At 36.3% G+C, this 21,932-nt stretch overlaps 1 protein-coding gene across 5 annotated transcripts in view; it reads right to left on the bottom strand.

The window, feature by feature from the left end:
* The window catches only part of Nckap5 (NCK associated protein 5), a 910,861-nt gene that overhangs the window by 556,329 nt on the left and 332,600 nt on the right, over positions 1-21,932 (bottom strand). Inside the window, exon 1 of one of the 5 annotated variants that reach the window (XM_078017221.1) lies at positions 633-1,026. The exons of the other annotated variants lie outside the window; for them this stretch is intronic. The gene's annotated coding sequence lies outside the window, so the exon portion shown is untranslated. Of the gene's footprint in view, positions 1-632; positions 1,027-21,932 lie in introns of those variants that run through there. 5 annotated transcript variants of the gene reach the window in all.

The following is a 21,932-nucleotide window of genomic DNA, read 5'->3' as shown; positions in this document are numbered from 1 at the left end:
TAAGACGCCAAACTCTGCTATCACCTGGGTACCAGCCCTGTGCACTGGAGTAGGCCAGGGTACCCAAGACCCACCCTTCTGTGCCTGCCTACACTCCTGCCCTTCGGGAATCCCTGGAAGATGCAAACACGGAAGTGTGTCTGCACGTGTGCGTGTTTTCATTTGCGCTTCCGACACAAAAGCAAGGCCCCACAGGTGGAAATATCCGATGTGTGCGTGTGTGCGCGCGCGCGCACGCACGCTGCGCTGGGTTTTGGCTTGGGTTGTTAGGGAGCAGGGCAGGCGGATGCGCGCACACTCACTAACCCGAATTCCACCCACCTTCCAGCCTTCCCTGCCTCTCAAGTCCTGGCACTAGCTTTGGGATTTCAGAGAAGAGAGAACCCTTAACCTCACGCCACCTCCCCGAACTTCTCCCCCTGCCGTTAGGATCCGGTAAAGGGGAAAGGGCGGGCAACCCATGACCGAAAGCGATGGAGGGCAGAGGTGGAAATAGGAAACCAAGGAAGCACAGGCACAGGTCCACAGAGACCCAGGACAGCCAAAGAGCTGAAGGACTGGGGACTTGTACATCACGGGAGGCCGTTCGCTGGGGACACCCTTCGGAGGGGTGTGGGTTGGTGTCTCCTTACCTGGCCTTCGGTGGAGCATTTTGCAGCGGGCTGGGGACAGGGTGGGCGCTTTCCCCCTTGAGGGAGACCTTGCATGGCCATCACTTTGGGGGCAGCAAGGCTCTGGCCACAGAGTCCGGAGTTGACAAACTTGCCATGGCAAGCCTGGGCCACGCACACTCCACAGCCGGGGCACCTCGCGTTCTTCTGCTTTGTTGTGCTCCGCTGCCAGTGCCCCCTGTGCCTGCCTGCCAGTGTCCCAGCGCCCTCTTAGCCACGGGACCTTTCCTTGGCGTTCATTCCTCCTCCAGTCGGCAGTGCCACTTTCCTGTGAGGCGTGTGTTAAAGAGCTGCCCCAGAGCGCCTGGCTGGGCTGCACAGCGTGCGCTCCTACCAGGAGGCTCCGGCAAAGGGATTCCCACCCCCAGCTTTCTCCCCCTCCCCGCCCCCTTCACGCCCCCCCCCCCAACCCCCAGTCAGAAGCTGCTTAGATTCAGCGCTGTCAAATCCAGCCCATCTGCTGCAATCATAATCAGTCTCAACCGAACGGTTCTGACAAATCTCCGCCTGGAGCCGGAGTTGGGGGAGCCAGTGGGTGAGGGGCAGGAAGGAGAGGCGGGGGAGAGGGGCGACTGGGACCCAGCATTGGAGGGAAGAGGGGGCCTGGAGGCTTCTATTGTCCGCCCTACTGCCCCAATCAAGGAACTGAAATGGGAAAGTAGGGAACCAACCAGAAGGGGAAACACTGCTTCCATTTCCCAGTTTCTAGTGTAAAATGAAAGAAAAGAAAGAGAATAAAGAAAAGATCTATTCCAGGAGGGCCCCGTTCCCTCCAGGCCCCCACCCACACCCTTTGCTCTGTCTGGGTGGAACGAATTTCTGCTAATGAACTAAACAAACAGGTCCCTTAATCTTATCATGGAGCTGACCCAGAGACTGGCACAGATTCCCAAAGTATTGTTAATTGGCAGGTAAGAGCTGGAACTAACAGCCATTTGTCTGGAGTCAGAAGTTGGTTCCCAAGTACATTTGGGAATAAAGACTATGGAGGAAAAAAAATCCTGCTGGCATTTCTGGAGATAAAAGGAAATTTATTTTGGGCCAGAAAATGCTGAACTCAGTTTAGATTCATTTTGCATTTAAAGAATTTTCATAAATTTTCCATTTTCTCATGAAACTGCTACTTTTCAAGAAATGGTATTTTATTAGAAATAATGACTCCTAAAATTGATATTTTTCCAAACTAAAATAGTTTCTTCTGCAGATAAAATGAGGTGCTCTTTTTAACAATATACTTTGAACTGTTTAAATATGCTATTTTTATATAACCACATACATTTGTACTGGTGATACAGTCACAAGGACGACCTCAACAGTTTTTTTTTAAGTATAATAAAAATGACAATAGTCTTAGAGACACATAAACAAGTCTTAAAACATGAAATAATACTACCAATGGGATTATACCTGGTTTTGTACATTTATCTCAAGTGCTAGGGAATGTTCAATTACTTTGAATGACAGTATTTGTTGGAGAAATAATTTGTTAGATAAACAAATCATCAGTGGAAAAGTTGCAAAGGAGAAATTTTAAGCTATTTATTCAGATAGATTTAAGATCTGGGCAAAAATAAATATACTTTACCGTGAAAATTGAATGGAGTTTTAAATTAGTGCTCAAATCGTTCTTTTGCTTTATGCTGTACTTGAAAAATGTATTCAAGCCACATTAAGCACCCACTTATCTAGGCAGAGACTGTATCTCCCACTTATTTTATAGCTCAGTGATGCTTACAACGACACTGTACAGCTATGGGCGCTCTGTGAATACCCTTAGTTTTAAGTTTCGTTTTTCAGATCAGAATTAAAAATCATAGGCATTATACTGAGGTAAAGTGAGGTTCAAGTGTTATTCTGTGTAAGTAATTAAGTCAAGGATGATGATACTGGTCATATTTTAAGATATTTTTACTAATATTTAAAACTATAGTTTTTCATTGTCAGTGTATTGATTAAATAAAAATTCTAAAAAGATTAACATGCTACCAAGAAAATTTTTCCCAAAGAGGTCTTCTCCGTTAGCTTGAATTAGGCTGGTGAGACCAAGTAATCCTGTTCAGCTAATTTGGTACTGTCCAGAAAAATAAAGACTTGGGCTGAGAGTTAGACATTTGGTTTCAGAAACCATTCGACACAAGAAATTTTATGAGTTCGATTGTGTATTTTTCTATCTTGGTAGTTTCAGGTGCATCAGGGATAAGTGATAGCCTTATCTAATACCACATTTAAATTTCTCAAATCCTTGGTACTAGCTTCAAAGTATAACCTGTTTAGTTTTCTCAATTATTTACTGAGTGATTGCTATGGTCAGTGATGGAATATATGAGTGAGAAGTCAGACAAATTGTGACCTTGTTAACCTTACATTCTGGAGAGGAAGACAGACATTAGAATAGAATATATAAGTACAAGTACTTTAAATCTGGTAAGAAGGTAATCGGTGCTATGGAGGAAAATAAAGCAGGGTGGGCTGGATGGGATACAAGCTTAGGCATTGTTCATTGAAGATCTCACTGACAAGGCTGAGTTTGACCAAAGGAAGTTGAGAAAAAGACAAATGCAGATATTTGGGGAGATAGGCTTATGAGATATTGGGAAAAGAAGGTATTAAGCATAGCCTTAAATATGATTGTACCTGGTAAGGTCTAAGAACATTAAAGAAACCATAGGGATGAAAGAGAGCAGGAGGAGGATAAAGAGATGGTTTGGAGGACAAATCATTGGTGGGAATGAACAGGCCAATTTAAGGATTTGTTCTTTATGCAAGGTTATATATAAGGATACAGTAACAGAAGAAGGGACATGATCATCTGCCTTTGAAAGAAAGGAAGGAGTAAATAACTCCAAGCCATTTGACCTTAGCACCCAGAGGAGGGGGTTGCTGTTATTGGAAATGAAGAAGAAACTAGGAGCAAATTTTGTTGGAAGAATCAGGAGTTTGGTTTTGGATACATTAAGATTGGGATGCCTATTAATTTCAACATAGTTAATTTTCATAAAGCTCCTAGAAGAGTACCTGGTTTTTCAAAAGCACCATGTAAATGTTTGGAGTGGGGGAACTTGTGTTATAGGGACTTGGCATTGGTGGAGGTTATTATTGACATTTATCAATCAAAATGAGATATTGAATAGATATTTTAATGAATATCAACGTATAACGTTTAGGATACAAATCCGGGGTGGAAATGTAAATTTGGGAGTTGCATACACTGTAGATGGATAATTTAAGCCCATCGAATCAGTGCATCATCAGGGCTGTGAGTCTGGTTGGAGATGTTGAAGGACTGAATCCTGAGGCCCTCTGGCTTTAAACAGTCAAGAAAATGAAAAGGAATCAGAAAAGAAAACCAACCAGAGTGGCAGCCAGTGAGGCAGAAGGCAAACCAGGAGACTGAGCACCCCACCAGGAACTGAGAGGGGATTTCAAGAAGGAGGGAGTGATCCACTAGTCAAAGTTTCCTAGTATGACTTGTTTCTTTATAGAAAGCTCAAATAAACATACAGGAAAACTGAGTTTATCACGGACAATTTAACTTTTTGTTGTCTGTTTATAGCACAACATTCATGGTGGTCCCAGCACCTAGCTAAAGGTAAGGCATGTGCTAGGTCTTCACTGTGCATTGCATCAAGTAATAAATCAACGAAGGAATGGAATGCCTTGCACTGCAACGCACTTCTCGATGTATGGTCCACAAAGGATGTTGCAAGGGACTTCTATTCTTAAATTCAAGAAATACTGATGCAGGACAAGATTTCTCATAGGAAAGGGACCTGAGAATCACTGAGTATTACCTTTATATCAAGCCCTGTCAATAGACAACAGACTACAAGCCCACAATCAAGTCTCATCTGAAATATTTTCTCAGAATTTTATTTTCAATAAAATTACTCAGAAAGATATAACTCACAACTATGGAAATTTAAAAGAGCATTTCTCTGAGAAATCCTACCACTTATTAAGACAGCGACCAAATTAGAATGAACAAGACTTAAACATACACTTTACCAATGTTAAAAAAAAATAGCAAAAAAAAAAATGTATGCAAAGCAGTTCAACAGCATTAGTCATTGGAGAAAATTAAATCACAATGAGATTTACCCACACCCACTCAAATTGACAAAATTGAAAAAATAGATAATATCAAGTGTCCACAAGGATTCAGAACAACTGAAATCCTCATGCATTAATGATGGGAATATAAAATCGTATGACAAACTTAGAATACCAATTGGCATAAAGTTAAAAAACAGATACGTAAAGGCTCATCCAGGAATTCCACTCTTTATTTTCACCTCAAAGAAATGAAAGTGTTTTCACCTTACTACTTGTACATAAATATTTATAGCAGCTTTATTCCAAATAGCCTCAACCTGGAACTTAAACTTTCATAAACTTGTAAATAGATAAACAACTTGTAGGATATCCAACTATACCATGAAATACTACTCAGCAATGAAAAAGACTCAACTATTGACAAACATAACAAAATGTTTCTGTCTCAAAGGCATTAGCTAAGTGGAAGAAAGTCATATTTAATAATTTTCTTTTGTTTAATTCCATTTGGTTCTTAAAAACTGGACATAGGGGATTAACTGAAGAGTGACAGAGAAGTATTTGAATGTAGGAAAAAATCTAGATCATTGTGTTGGAGGTTTCAAAGTTGTATATTTTCTCAAAATCACATTTCACAAATCAGTGAATTTTACTGTTTGTACATTAAGATTTAAAAAGGTTTTTACAAGAATAAATAATTTAATCTGAATTTTAAGTAGAGAGACTATGGTGCTTTCCCATCTGAGACAGAATTTTACCCCAGAAATATCACCATTATGTATCTCTAATAAAATAACTGATCCAAATAAATGTCACTAAGAGATGCTAAAACCACTAAATGTAAGTTTTATGGGACATGGAATAGTCAAATAGTGCAAATATCACTTCCTGATTTTTGTTAGATAAAAACTGTATTACACAAGGGAACCATCACCTGACACGTTCCTCCTTATATAATGCTATATGAGAACTACATAGCATCACATATGGAGTAGTTTTGCAAAATACTCCATATTTGCAGTATGTTTAGTCTGAATATAGGCAAAGCCTTTGCCATAATTTCTTGCTTCAGGAAATAAAAAGACAGAGGAACAGAAAAGTGACACCAGAAAGAAACCATGGGGCATGTGCAGAATATGAAGCATCATCAAGGTCTCCAAATCTCAACATCTATGGGTAGAAAAAAGCACAGGGTCTGCAGTACATTGAAAGAAACCTGGTATAACAAGGCAACTAATGGGCTTACATCTTGGTGCAAATCAGACAGCTATGAAATACACTTGAAGAACAGAGAAATTTAAATAAGGTTGGTAGTGTAGGATGTAAAGAAATTTTAGTTTTACTAGAGGTAAAAATTACAGTGTGGTTATTACAAAGGAAGTGGCTCCTTATTTTTAAAAGACATATGCTAAAATAGTTAGGGTTAAAGTGTTATGGTGTTTATCAGTCACTTTAGGAAAAAGTTATGAAGCAAAAATGTTAACTTAGGATGTCTTCTTTTTAAGTTTTTGGTAACATTTAATAAATGTACATATTTATCAGCTATGATTTCAAGACATCTGCATGTACTAATCAAGTCAGGGTAATTCACAAGAGTCTATTACATATCTTACAAAGAAATGCTTCTATTCATTCATGTTAAGTTGTGGGTGGATCAGTCTTCTGTTACCCTGATCTTCCAACTTTTCTGAGTGTTTGATATTTTTCATAGTGATAATTCAAAAAACTGCACTTGTAAAAACCCATAGATCAACAGTTACTTATAAGGAAATTAGAAAAATTTGGAATTTGTTGTCTCAAAAATATCAAATTGCAAGATGAAACTAAAAAAGACATAGAGAAAGCAAATAATTTTAGTTCACATTGTGGAAATAAAGAAAAATCTTAAATTAATGTTTAAAGCATCCAGAGAACTTTTAAAAAGGACAAATAGAATGAAAGAAATAAAAATAAAATCAGAGTTTATAGGAAAACACAGATCATTAATATAGAATCACTAAAGCAAATCGATTAGATAAAAGAAAAACAGTAAAGACATAAATCAATAAGCCTAGGAACTAAAATGGCTACATAATTAAGGATACAATTCAGCTTTTAAAAACATAAGACTACCTCACTATGAGCAACTTTACAGCAATAAGTTTAGAAACAGGCAAAGTAATCAGTATCCTAAAATAAAAACTTAGTAAGTCACACTGATCCACAGACTCTTCAACAATGAAGTATATTGAATCAATGATTTTGGGGGAAATATCCCAAAAAACACAAGTCTAAATTTTTAAACATCTTCACTATGATAAAATTCACCAAAGTAAAACATACAATTTATGCAATTTTAGCATGAGCCATCACTATCCTCTTTATTTAGAGTAATTTCTTCACCCCAAAAAGAAATCAGTAGTACTCACTAACAGTCACTCTTTATTTTCTCACAAAAGGCAACCAAGAACCCACTTTCTGTCTTCTCAATTCATGTATCACGGACATTTCATATAACGGAGTCATACAATAGGCCTTTTGTATTGGGCTTCTTTTGTATTTGGGTTGTTTCTGTCTTTGATTATAGTTAACAATGCACTAAACACTCATGCCCAAGTTTTTTTGCTTGACCCGTGTTTACTTCTAGGTATACACCAGGGCAGTGGAATTGCTGGATTCTGCAGTAACTCAATGTTTAACATTGTGAGGAACTTCCAAACTACTTTCCAAAGCAAGTACATCATTTTACATCCCCCTGCCCCCGGCCCCAGCTCCCAGATGAAGGTGCCAATTCTATGTTCTCTCCACACTGTTATCTTTCTTTGACTCTAAGCATCATACTGGATATGTATCTCATGTGATTTGTATTTACATTTTCCTGATGTTTAATGAAGGTCAGTTTCTTTTCATGTGCTTATTGTTCATTTTGTGTATCTTGTTTAGGGAAATTTCTTCTCAATATCTTTGTTCAATCTTAAATTGGGGTGTCTTTTTCTTGCGGAATCATGGGCTTAAGGTGATCTTTACAAAACATGAAAAACACATGAAAACTAATAATTCAAAAATTGGAGAAAGAATTACAGGGCACAAAAAAGAGAAAGAGAGGAGGAAAATGAAGAAATAAGGGAAAGAAAAGTGAGAAACGAGGAGGGCAAAGGAGAAGAAATATCTACTGAGACTAGAATGACTACCTACCCAAAGTAAACCTAAGCCAAATGGGAAAGCAGGCTTATGAGGTTCTCAAAAAACCCTAAATAAAAATGAATTCATCAACACAGAAAATTATAGTAGCAATATTAATGGCAATAACAAAATAGCATGGCCAAACATCATTTCTCCTATATTGCAAAGATGATTTGACTTTAGGAAAAAAAATCTATTAATTCCCAAATAACTTCTTAAAGTAAAAAATGTAAAAAAAAAGATACAGTCATTGCAATAAATACTGGAAATTATTAACAGCCCATATTTACTCGAAATTCTAAAAAAAATATAATGAATTAATAGAAGTTTCTACTCCCTGGGAATATAAGGGAATTCCCTAATGTGATAAAGGTGTGTACCAAAAATATATAGCACCAATATTAAATGTGATTTAAGAATCTTTCTGTAATTTCCCCCTAGATAATAGTGCCTCTATCATGACTTTGAGACAACATTTCCTCAAAGATTTTAGAGCAATGACATAACGAAACAAAAGGATAGAATCTTGAAAGTAATAAAATTCATCATTATTTACCAGCAATATTATCTCCATAGGAAATTAAAGTGAGCCCAGAAGCAAATCAGATACGTTAATAGAGTTATTAGAAATGTAAAAAATTTTAGGAGGTCTTTATTAAAAGATAATAAAAGTAAAAAAAAATAACTTGGACAGTATATGGAAATAAATCTAAAGGTGTGAAGCACCTTTATAGAGAAGACTTTGTTAAAGGGCATAAAAGAAGAACTTAGCAAATAGAAAAACATAAAGGTGGATTTGAAGAATCCATCTCCTGCCTTCACTTTTAAATGTAAAAAATTATTATTCAAAATCTCAATAGGTTTACACAACAAACTTTACCAGCTGATACTGAAATTTTTATAAAAAAAAAGAGAAAGAACCCAAATAATCAAATATTTAAGGATAAAACCTCTAGCATTCCAAACAGGATGAGACACCTTATTATAAAACTGGACTATTAAAAAAGTGAGATAGGTAAATGATCCAAAGTCTAGAAAGAGGCTCAGGTGCAGAATCAAAGCACATGACAGAAATAGCATTATTTTACAAATGACTATTAAATAATTGATTCTTAGAAAAAAAAATATGGCACCACATCAACTTTCTATCTGAACAGAAAAGACTCAGTTAAAACTTGTTTCAGCACATTCACCAAAAATCAAATCTGATAAAAAAATAAATATGAAAAGGTGAATTTTGAAGACATTTTGAAGAATATTATGGAGAATATTTTCATATCATGAGGCTGGTAAGGACAATTGAATATCTCACTACATTAAAATTGTAAACCTACATAAGAAACAAAGGACAATCAACAAGACAAAAAGTCAAGTCACCGACTAGAAGAATCTTTTTCAGATTGGCTTACATTCATATCCTAAAAAGAATTACCATCTCAAATTTATAGAGAACCTCAAATGAGTACTATCTCACACCTATCACAATTGAAAAAAAAATCTGATTACCATATCTCTTGGTGAAGATGTATAAAAACAGGTGTTCTTAACTATATCAGTGGTGACTATCTGAATCTATGTAGTAGAGCTGCGGTTACTCATGCTGTAAGATATTGCAATCCTGCGAGGATGTTCACACTCAAGAGAAGGGCTCACTTCCATGTAAAATACCACAGAACATAGGCAAAAATCTATTGTATAATCAGGTTTTAAGGTAAATATCAGCAAGTCCTAGAAAGTAGAAATATCACAAATATATTATTAATAATACAGTAAAACTAATTATTAACCAATTTTTTTAAAGTGCAAATCCTCCCATCCTGGAAACTGAAAAAATTAACTTTTAATCAATTCCTGAATGAAATAAGATACAAACCAAAGCTAAAAAAAAAACACACACACAATAATGAAAACACATCCCAACTAGAGGAACTTACAGCATGGTCACAGAGAAATTCACAGTCATAAGCGTATTTACCAATGAAAATTAAAGAATACAGGTTGAGTACCCCTTGCCTGAAATGCTTGAGGTTAGGAGTGTTTTGGCTTTCAGTTTGACAGAATTTAGAATATTTTCACATATATAATGAGATCTTGTGGGGATGGGATCCAAGTGTTACCAGGAAATTCACTAACATTACTTATGTGCATAGCCTAAAGTTAATTTTAAGTGATATTCTTAGTACACCTATAGCACACAAGACCAACTGTGTAACTTGCATTTGTGGCATCATGTCAGTGCTCGAAAAGTTTTAAATTTGGAAGCATGTTGGACTTTAGATTTCCATTTTAGGGATGTTCAATACATATAAATAAATTCCAGGTTCAAAAGCCAAAAATGAGAAAATACCAAAAGAAAGCATGAGGAAGTAGATAAGGATGAGAGCAAAATGTAATGAACAGAGAACGGAAATACAGTAACCTTACATAAGACATCAAAGTCAAGGTTGCTTTGTTTTTCGATAAGCTACTACATAATTTAAGAAAGGAGGAGGAAAAGGTATGTGTGCACAAAGACACAATCTAACAAATGAAAAATAGGAAATAACTACTTAAACAGGAAAAAATTTAACAAGCTACAGATCTCATCTCTATGCAAATAAATTTGAAAAAAAAGCCTTTAGAAAACACATTTACGAAAATTCGTTCTATTAAAGATAGAAAGATTAATCCTATCGGCATCTCCAGAGAAAAGTAACATATTTTCCCACAAAACTCTCTAGGCCCAAAGAATCCTAACAAACCCAAGATCAGACCATTCCAATATTCTATACTTGCTTCCAAACATGAAGAAATGAAGGAAATTTTTCTATTTGTTTTTATGAAGCAGATAACATTAACAACTTAACACGATAGTCAAAAGAAAAAAAATGCAGACTAATGTCACTATATCAGTGTAAAATTACTGAATGTGAGCAAAAGAATATAACCACATTAAAACTATACAGTGACCAAATGACTTTTAATCTAGGAAATGCAAATTTGGCTCAATATTAATACATTAGTAAAAAAATCACATTAACAAGTTTAATAAAAATTGCATGATCCTCAGCATACATGTTTAAAATGTCTTAAAAAATGCTAAACTCTTCTTGATGAAAATCCAAGAAAACAGGAACTGGTGTATATTAATATGATAAAACTCATATCCCAACAATAGTATCTGACTTAATAGAGAAATATTTGCATTCAACTTGATCATGGACAAGGCCAGGATGCTCACTACCTCCAATGCTATGAAACATTTTATTTGTATCAGGGCAAACATACAAGATACATCAAACAAAATTATAAGAATTGGGAAAATAAAAACTAAAATTTGTAGATGGCTAGAAAAATGATGAAAATTAATAAAATTAACTTAAAATTCAGATTCAGTGAAACATACTAGACAGAAGTCAGTCATCTCCATAGACACCAATAGTAACAGATTGTAACCTGTTGCAGAAAATTCCATTTACATGAACAACAGAAAAAAAAAATACACAGGGAACTTCATAAATAGAAATGTGTACAACCTACAAGGTAAATGTTAAAACTCCTACAAGCTACAAAAAACAGACTTGAAGAAATCAGAAACATTCACTTCTCTGTAACAAAATGACTCTATATTATAAAGATAGCAGCGCTAGGTTACTTCATAAATTAACATAATCCCAATAAAAATACCAGTGAGGTTCTTTTGGAGTAGGACTAGTTAACACTACAGTTCATTATGAAAAAACTTGCAAGAATGGACAGAACACTTGTATGTTCCTTGGCCCACGCCCTTCCTGCCATCTTCAAAGCCAGTAACTTTGTATCATTCTGATCTCTTTTTCTGTTGTCTTATCTCCCTCTCACCAAAGCCAGGAATGGACTTTAGCTTTTATGGACATTGTGATTATGCTAGGACTACCTGAATAATCTAGGGTAATCTCTCCACCTGAGTCTTTCATTTAATCACAACCATTAGATCTCTTTTGCCAAGGCAAAGCGTATACAGGTCTGGGGATTCAGACATGTACATACTTGTAGGCCATTATTTTGCCTGCTACATATAGCAAACAAGTATTTTAAAACTGAGATAAAACAAGATAAAATATATCTCAAATAAAAAACTAACACCACTGAGATAGTACTAAGACCAAAATTAATATAAAGAACTCTTTAAATTGAGGAAGAAATGCTAAAAATACAGTAGAAAAATTGGCAAATCATAGACAATTCACAAAATGACAGGAAAAGTATCCTTTAAAACATGAAAAGATGGTCCAGTTCATAACTAGAGAAAGGCAAATTTATACTGAGATGCCATTTCTTACTGGAGAGCATTTAGATGTTGGATAACACATCTGTCTGTGAGATCAGGAAAACACACAATGTCACACACTGCAAAACTCCATTTGCATTGACTGAGTGCTCATTCTCTTCCTGGAATTGACCCTGGAAGTGCACCTCCAACAATCCAAAAAACACAGGCACATGGCAACTCATCGCCACACTATCTTGACCATACAAGTTGTTTAAAATGTCTCTAACTTGTCCTTGATTTTCATGTCTTTCTTCTTCTCCTTACTTTACCACTTGTCCCATCTGTAGGTTTGGGGCTTTAAGGCACTGTTCAACTTTGCAATCCTTCATTGGGCAGCTTCTATGCTCTTCTCTGCAGAGTAGCACCGAATCAATGTGTGCTGATTTGAAAATCGTTAGGTCTAAACAAGCATTTTGTTAAATGATGTTTTATTTTGGAAAAAAAAGCTTAACTAACATCACGTGGTTTGTTAATTTTCTGTATAGCCAAGATTATTGTTTAATATGGTTCTTTTCATGGTTCTTACTAAGCATTTTATTTTATCACAGCGAGTCTTATATAAGAAAATTTGATTTCACCAATAATTGAATATCTGTAGCTACAGCCAGCTGAATAGACCACAACCACTTCCCCTGGACTTTGTACACTTATCCCCATGCTGAGAAGTCCACTGTTCCATAATAGTACTGTTGTTACCAGTGAAATTTAGAAATAAAATGCACTTAAGTAGTGCCTGGTGATTCTCCTGGGGCTTGGTAACAAAGGTATACCCATGCAATAGTAATCATTGATACTTAAAGACTAGTGTCCTTTTATTAATATTGCTATTCACTCAACTACATTGATCTGGTAACTAGGTAACCACTATGCTAGGTTATTAATGAAGAAAGAGAGGGTCATGATCTCAGTTTTTAACAGCATATCCTCAGGGTATTTGATTTGATTTTTTTTGTATTCAAATCTTCTCTTTCAACTGTCTGTCAAAGTTAGTATTATGTGCATATGTATAGATACATTTACATGTAGGTATATATACACATGAGTATATGTCTCTTTTTCTACAAGCAAAATTTAACCTAGGTGCAAAGAAGTGATGAAAATAAACTCCTCCTATGTGCCAATTTTTAATAAGTTTGTCCAAATCCATCAAAATTATGGCTCAAATTAGCATCCTCACGTGAGTGAAATTGCTACCATAAGAGAAGAGGTATGAACATATGTGGGGGAGGAACCTAACAAAATAGCAACATGTTATCTCTCACTAGGTTCTAAAAGAATTTTACAAGGATATTACTCTTATACTTAATGACTCATGGTTTTGAGGTTTTTAATATTTTTATATAATATTATTACATTATGTTATATTCATTAAAAAGCACACGATTGGTGAAGGGAATCTAGAAATGACCTCATACCACTATTCCCCATAGATGAGAAAGTTGAACATACACATAATATACAGGACCACACAGGGACATACTGAGAGAACTATGTGTTGACTGTGAGGTTTCCTAATCCACTTTTCCATTGGACTGGTAGAGCTCTTAGTGTCATAGAACTTAAAGCAACTCTAAGATATATGTCTTAGAAGGACCAGAGGAAGTAAATCAAATTAGTGATGATTCTTCCTTACTAGTTCAATAGTTAGTATGTTAGGGGTTATGAAACAACACAAGAAAGTTTTTTAAAATCTCACTCCATGTCAAGGATTGACATTAACAGAACAAAATTTGCCTGATAGTCAAGTTTTATTAGAACACGGTTATACCTACTGTCCCTTATGTATGTCTCTGACTGCTTTTGAGCTACAATTACCAAGTTGAATAGTTGAGACAGTGACCACATGGGCAATGCACATAAAGCTAAAAATGCTTGCTATGTGGTTCTTAACAGAAAGGTTTTCTAGTCCTTATCTAGAGCTATTGCCCTCACCAGGTATGGTGGACACACCTGTAATCTTAGCAGCTTGGGAGACTGAAGTTGGAGGATCACAAGTTAAAAGCCAGCCTCAGCAACTTAGAGAGACCTTGTCGCCCCCCCCCAAAAAAGGAGGGGTGCTGGGGATGTGGCTTAGTGGTTAAGTGTCCCTGGGTTCAATCTCTGGTGCCAAAAGAAAACATTGCCCTCTTACAAGCTATTATAAATATGAGTAAATACTTCTAAAAAAAAAACTATTACAGGTTGATCATCTGTAACCCAGAAATTAAAAATGCTCCATAATCTGAAACTTTCTGAACATCACTTTGTGACATGAGAGCACAAGTAGAAAATTCCATAATTTATCTCCTGTGATGAGTCTCAGTCAAAACACAGGTACATTCAAAGCATTATATAAAATAATCTCCAGCCTATGTGTATAAGCAGTTTATGATACATATGTGAAAATTGTGTTCAGACTCAGATTTCATACTCAACATATCTTATTTTGTATACGCAAATGTTCCAAAACCTGAAAAAAAAATTAACATCTAAAACACTTCTGGTTCTAATCATTTCAGGGGTACTCAATGTAATGATTAATAATTCTGATTTCTACTTAGATACAAGTACAGTGATTAAATACATGTTATGAATTATAACAAGTCCTAAGTTTCACACACAAGTTGTTCTATGACATATACATTTCTGCTGACTGAGACATTCCATTTTAAGAATAGGATTTTAGCTAATTAACTTTTAAAATTAAACCCGAATTAACTTTTTATAGCCAGCAAGAATTGTATCAAGATTATTGCCAGATAATTAAAATACAGAGTTACTAATGAATCGATACGTACTATAGCTTTCTTTACAATATAGTTAGAGTTGCTTATATAACTTCACATTTTCTTTTGTGCATTCAAGATTGTATTTTCCAAAAATGAAAACATGAATTTTTTGAATCTTTTTTTATGAAGTGTGAATGCATCAATTATCAAATTTCTAGAATATCATAAAATCTTAAAATTACAAGCCTACTATTTGGTCCATTAGAGTCAACCTTTAAAAAATGTTAAGAAGAATGGTTTCCAGAATTTCTTAGAGAAGGAATAAGATTCTGAGTAATATTTTGGAGAGATAATAGAAATTAGACAAGGCAAAGAATTCAATCTGAAATGGATGCTTTTTAAAGCACCATAATGTTATTAACTTTTAGAAAATAGATTCTAAGTACATAAAGAATCTGTTCTGCCTTTACACTAGTTTAGCCTGTTGTAGATACAGGGTAGACTAGGTTATCCTTTGGTAACAACTCCCCAGATCTCAGTGCCTTGAGAAAAAGGCTGCTATCTCCCTCTAGCAGCCTGGTAATCATTCTATGAGACTAACTGTAAAGAGGCCAACTTCTTGAGAATCTCTGGTTGTCATGACACAAGGAAAGGGCATGCTGGTGGACTGTGTATCCACAATGAAGTGCTTCAACTTGGAACATGCCTTGTACTAAACAACTCATTGGCCAGAACAAGTCACTTGACCTCTCTCACCCACAAGGACCGGCAAGTTGCAGTCCTATCATGTGCCTCGCAAGAAGGCAGCTGGAAGTATTTGCTGACAAATCACTGAATGTATAGGGTAATGATTAAGGACCCAGTCCTTAGGCAAGCCTCGTTAAGTATGTCTGTGCTTTATTTTCCTCATCTGTAAAGGAGGAATACTGAACTTCATAGAATTGTGAAGATCAATGACTTCATATCTGTGAAGCATTTAGATATATTAAAGAGTTACTGTTATCTCATTCCAACCTTTGTATTTGCCACACTGTTCTCCAGAGCCTGAGACAGAGATGAAGGCAAAATCAGAAGTGGAGAGCCTGAGGCATGCCAACACAGACCCATCGGGGATGCTTACAAGAAGTATTTTAGAGAAAAGACCTATGAACAAATAAAGGAGTCCACAGATGCTATATCTCTTAATTAATGCTGATCCAAAAGTTAGAGACAGGCTTTTTGGTTGAGTCAAGTTCAGTTTTAGCAGAAGCTGGAAGATCAGAGGGATAAAGACACCTAAACTCACAACAGATTTTATGACCTATGACAGCCATGTAGAACGTGGATGCAGTGAGTGGAAGATGACGATGATGGGTGGAGCCAGCGTGTACACTTGGGTAATACAGTATGTGAATGAATCCCATTGAATCTATGGTTTAATCTATACCAAACCAAATACATGAGTTGAAGAAGGAGACTCCCGCTAGAAAGGGCTAAGACAACCATGAAAGAAGAGTGGGAGCAAAGAGAAAGTCAACCAAGAATCACAATCCCGAAAATGCAGTGAGATGGCAACTCTCCCATGCAGAAGCATAGGAAGTGGTGGATCAATGCATTGGTTCGTGCCTGTCAGAACTCCCCTATTTCCTCAGCACTGGCACCATTACAATGTCTCCGTTCATGACATCCATGTCAATCTGTATGCATTCAAACTGTTCTGGACTGTGATAAGCACCAAGGCAATGCAAAAATGAACCCAATTTTCCTCTTCCAGCAGCTTCCTGTTCCACAAGGAAGACACTATATATTAACCAAGACAACTCCACAGAGCCTATGAATTAGAAGGAAGTCCTCTCCCCCATGCTTATGCCTAGTGTTACCAACAGGAATGAAATAGAGGACTGACAATAACATGATGAGGCAAAATCACAAGCAGCCATGCAACTGGGTAAGAAGGATTATTTGCAGGAGGTAGAGAAGGAATTAGTTGTTTTTAAAAAAGAAAAGAACTTTGTCTTTTCTTTCACATACAAGTAATAATCTAGCAGCACACATTAGCATGTTTCATTCCATAATTTGTATTTATAAAATCCCTTTTATTCTCCAATATTAATTACAATTTTTAAATGACTACTTAATTTTCATGTCACTTCATGGCCTTCAAATGTAAGCTCCACAGTTCATATTTTCTTGGATGGCCACAAATTCAAAAGATCACACACAGTGCATATAAGGCTCAAATTTTTGTTTTATAGATGAAAAGCTGAGTGACCAAATGACATATCCATAGCAACAGGGTAAGACACTCAAGACCAAAATTCACATCCTAATGTGAAACATGTATATTTCCTTCAATGCTAAAACAATCAAGAAAACAGAACTGAGTCCAAGATGCTTCTTATGTTCTGTGAGGATTCTGTCAGAAGCAAAGTGAGTGACATCAGTAAGACTGGAAATAATATAAACAGAGTAAACATGGAATCATTCACCAAGCCCTGCAATGTCTGCTGAGACAAAATACAAGGGAGCTCAACCCCACAGAGTAAGGGTGAAGTTTATGAAATTCATGATACAATCAGAGGTGTAAGAAGTTAGAAATATAAATAGATTTTAAATGGCTTATATAAATGAATGACAGGCTCATCACAGCTAACGAGTAAAAATAGTGCGTGTGGGTCATGTTATGAATGTTTGAATTTGACATCAAAGAGTCACTTGCTTTGCCAACTCTGGCAAAGACAGATGGCACATGGCCATGAGGCTCCCTGGCAATTGTTGCTTCCGTTTGTGAGCATCTCCAAACACAGTTTGGGGCTGTCACGAGAAACTGCAAGCATGTGGGGTTGTAAAATTGAAGACGGACATTCACAAAACAAACTTTTCACTATATATTAACCAAGACAACCCCAATGCTGTTTATTCTCACTCAGAAGTATAAGGGACATTTTCACATTCTTACTGTACATGAAGACCCATGGGGTCTCTGAGATCCCACGAGAAAGTTTTCACAAGGATTTATCCATACTTTCCTCATTGGTTTGCTCACATGAGAAGCAGGAAACCTTCTAGACATCCTGAACCCATGAACTTTTTGCGGTTTGTCCATCAACATTCACAAAAGTCAATGCAGCAACTCACAAATCTCTTCCCATTGCATTGTAGCATGGCCTTACATTATTTCTGTATCTATAGGTTGCCCATCCCCAGCCCATTCTGGAATGTGATCCTAATTGTATGTTCCTTAGGAAAAATGTCTGACTAGCCCAGCAGTGTTTGAAGACCTCTATCCTGTGTCTTGTTATAATTTAGACAGTTTATGTCTAGTTTCCAAAATGAGCTTCCCAAGCCATCCTAACTGATGCCCTCCAAATGTTGTTCCCTGCTGAGAAACAAACCGGTTTTTGCCTCTCACCCAAACTCAGCTCACGTCTTCTCCAAAGAAATTATTAGGACATTCCATTAGCTAACAATGGTCCCAGCTAATTAATGTACTCCAATGTCTTGCAACTGTTTTACAGGAAAATAATCTACATTGTATTTACTGCAAATCCTCACCAACCTGACAAAGACAAATGCCAACTATACATAATTATTTTTCAGCTGTTATTCAACAATTAAAGTGATTTTCAAATATGAACATTACAATTATAAGAAGGAAGGACATAGTTCTGCTTTAAAACTGCCTGGAAAAAGAACTCTTATACTACACTAATGATTTTGGATTGAACTAGAAAAATAGACTCTCTTACTAATAGAGTAAGTGGGGCAGAAATAAACCTCCCATTGATTTGGTGGTGGTAGGGGCCACACTTTAAAAAAGGGGCAGTGGAATTGTATTTCTGAAATAAATGATCTGAAAATCTTATCAATGTTTGAAGACATATTTTTGTAAAATGCACGCACCACTGTCATAATGTTGCAGAAATTGGAAAAAATACATATTGAACTATGGCTGATCTGCAATGGCCAAAGTTAGCCCATCTTCAGTAAAACAGAACACCCAATGTCACTGTTCACTTCAGCTGTGCTCTAGGTAAATATTTGTCCATGATCTCTGTTTCTTCTTTCTAGTGTGATTTTCCCCAATATTCCTTAACATTGGAATAATAAAAGTTAAATTAATATTTGTTCATTTCAGCGATGATCTGAAACTTATTCCCTTCTTCCTTCTGAAGGCCACAATGATTGTCTCATAAAAGTTCTACCAAGGTCAGGGATGATCTAATTTACTTGTAATTGTGAATTCTGCTAAGAACTCTTACTCATAAATAAAGACTTAGCTATGGAAAACAAAAATGAAGATCCGAAACAGGATAAGGCAATTAAAAATGGGTTGGGGGAATTATGGAGTGGTGGAGAAAAGTAGATTTTCTAAATTTAAAACACTCTGCCCTTTCTTGAAATAATGATTTATATTCTCTGAGCCTACAAGAGAGTAATTGGATATGCATGATGCAATGCTGGAATTTTAGGCATTTTTGCCTAAAGGTTATTAACAATTAGTAGCATGAGGGAAAAAATCATAAAGTTAGAAAAACAACCTTCTCTCAAAGGATAACTAAAACTGAACTTGTAATCTGTTCATAGTAAAATATATAATGTTTATATTAGAACCCCACATGTTAAAAGGAGAACTGAAGGGCTGGAGGTTTAGCTCAGAGGTAGAGCTTTTGCCTCTGATGTTCTTGGCCCCGAACTTGACTTGGTCCCCAGCACTACAAAACTACAAAAGAGGAAAAGAGAGAGAGAGAGAGAGAGAGAGAGAGAGAGAGAGAGAGAGAGAGAGAGAGAGAGAATATTGATGGACTAGAGTATATGAAGTAGAAGTTCAGGATTAAGTGGGAAACTGAACAATAATTTGTATGAGGAAGAATAAAAGAACTTACATTACTTCCTTTGTAAAAGTAAAGACTGAGGAAAAACATGAAAATCTGTCTTTGAATGAATTCTTTAAGAGAGATGATGGAGTAGACATACTAGAGTGTGAAAGCCAGATGTTGAGTCATCTGGTATGATGGGGTGTCTGGTCTCTTCCAACCCAATGGAGCAGAATTCTTTTCACATTGCAGCTACCTGGTTTTGCTTTGATAGTTGCACTGGTACAGAGCTCACTATCTCAAGAGCATCTTCCTCCATATAAGATGCTAATACATGTTGTAATAGCCCTCTCTGGTGCTTTGTTGTCAGGTTGCAACAATACTATGGTTTGGGTGTGATTTGTCATCTCCCAAACTCACTTTGAAATTTTGTCCCTAAGGTAACAGTGTTGAGAGGTTAGCAGATCTTTAAGAGGTGTTGGCATTAATACCTTTCTCTTGGGAATGAATTAAGTCTCCCTTGAATGAGTTATTTATTACAAGAACTAGTTGTTGTAAAGCAAGGCCACCCCTCTTGTTTTCTTTTCTGCATTTACACACTTGCTTTTCTGTTTTCACACCACGTTATGACGTTGCCAGATGCACTTGACTAATCTTGGATGTCCAGCCTCCAGAACTAGGGGTTGGGGGTGTGGTGTAGTGGGTCAAGCACTTTTTCTAGCATGTGTGAGGTTCTAGGTTTGATGCCCAGGGCCAAAGTACAAAAAATAAAAAAATAAAATAAACATACAAACCCCTATTGTTCAGCATTGAGAATTGTGAAGCTAAATAAGGGTATTTCTTTTGCAAATCACCCAAACTCAGGTATTCTAATATAGCAACAGAAAACAGACTAAGACCTTCAGACAATTGCTACTAGCTCCATCCTCTGGAATACATTCTAGGATGCTTCTAATCCCTTTCCCACAAGACAATTCATTGCACTTTTCAAACAATGATCAGGTGCATCCTTTAGTCTTCTATTTGCCAAACTAAATGTCTCTAATTCCTTCCACTGTCATTCAGTACTTTGCATCTCACACCATTTTAATAACTGGCTTTGTGAATACTTCTTGGTTTGCTGTGTCTATGATAGACATATGAAACAGGTAGTCTTGATATGATCTAACCAACAAGATTACCACATAAAACTTTTAATTTCCCCTTTGAAATAAAAAAATTGGTATGTTAGCAGAACACCTGTCTTATTCAATCATATGCTAGCCATCATTTTATAGGCAACAAATTCACAAATATTTGGGAAGTCAAAATTAAGATTCAAAGATTAATTTCAGAGTTTTTATAAGATGTACATTGTTATATATACATATGTGGTATAGTCTCAAGTTTGGGGTGAGGGGATGATGGAGTCCAGGTGGGTTGAGGAATCCACACTAGGAGATATAGAGTAGAAGAACCCAGACTGATCTTTGAAAGATGGGTAGAGATTTTCTGTTTGGCATAGAGGGAAAAGGCAAGAAAAGAGTGTGTGTGTAGGAATAATGAATGACAGAAGAGGTCAGGAATGGTAGGGTCATGTGTGTGGATAGAAATAGAAATACTTAGATTTGCACTGTGACAATTCTGGTACAACTTCCTCTCTTCCATTCTAAACATTTGGTTTAGCTAAACTTTCCAGTACTCAGACTTCTGAGGATATTAATCTAGCCAATGAAATCTTGATAAGATGCTATAAAGAACTGAGAGTAATGTTCGGATACCCTTTGGATGGCAGCTACAGATTTCAGAGGTGATTACCTAGATGACAAATTTCCTTTATTCTGCACATGGGAATTTTAGTCAGTCCAGTGACAAAGATATTTTTGGATAGACTTAACTTTTGGTATATTTAAAATTATATCATCTTGGGGCAAATTGTCCCCAAAGCACAAGTCTTAAAGTGTAATTCTGATGCAACTATGAGAACTGAACTTTACAAACAGATGTGGCATCAAAGAATTTGTCTTTCAGAGTAACCTTCTGCAACCGGCATCATTCATATTTCTATTTCCAAAGCAGAGAAACAGCAAAATTAATTAAATGGTACAAGTGAATAATTCCTGGTAAATACTTTTGACTTTCAATTAGCAATGAGTCTGAATTTCCATAGAATACTGAAGAGATAGCATCAGATAATGCAATTTCCTTAATAGGGACCATAACCCTAGAGTAGCTGCTGCTGCCTCTTTAATATCGTGCAATTGACTTTTTT

Source organism: Ictidomys tridecemlineatus, chromosome 7 (assembly GCF_052094955.1).
Source record: "Ictidomys tridecemlineatus isolate mIctTri1 chromosome 7, mIctTri1.hap1, whole genome shotgun sequence".
NCBI classification, from domain to species: domain Eukaryota; kingdom Metazoa; phylum Chordata; class Mammalia; order Rodentia; family Sciuridae; genus Ictidomys; species Ictidomys tridecemlineatus.
Note: the sequence above shows the minus strand (reverse complement) of the source record. Positions and strands in the feature narration are given on the sequence as shown.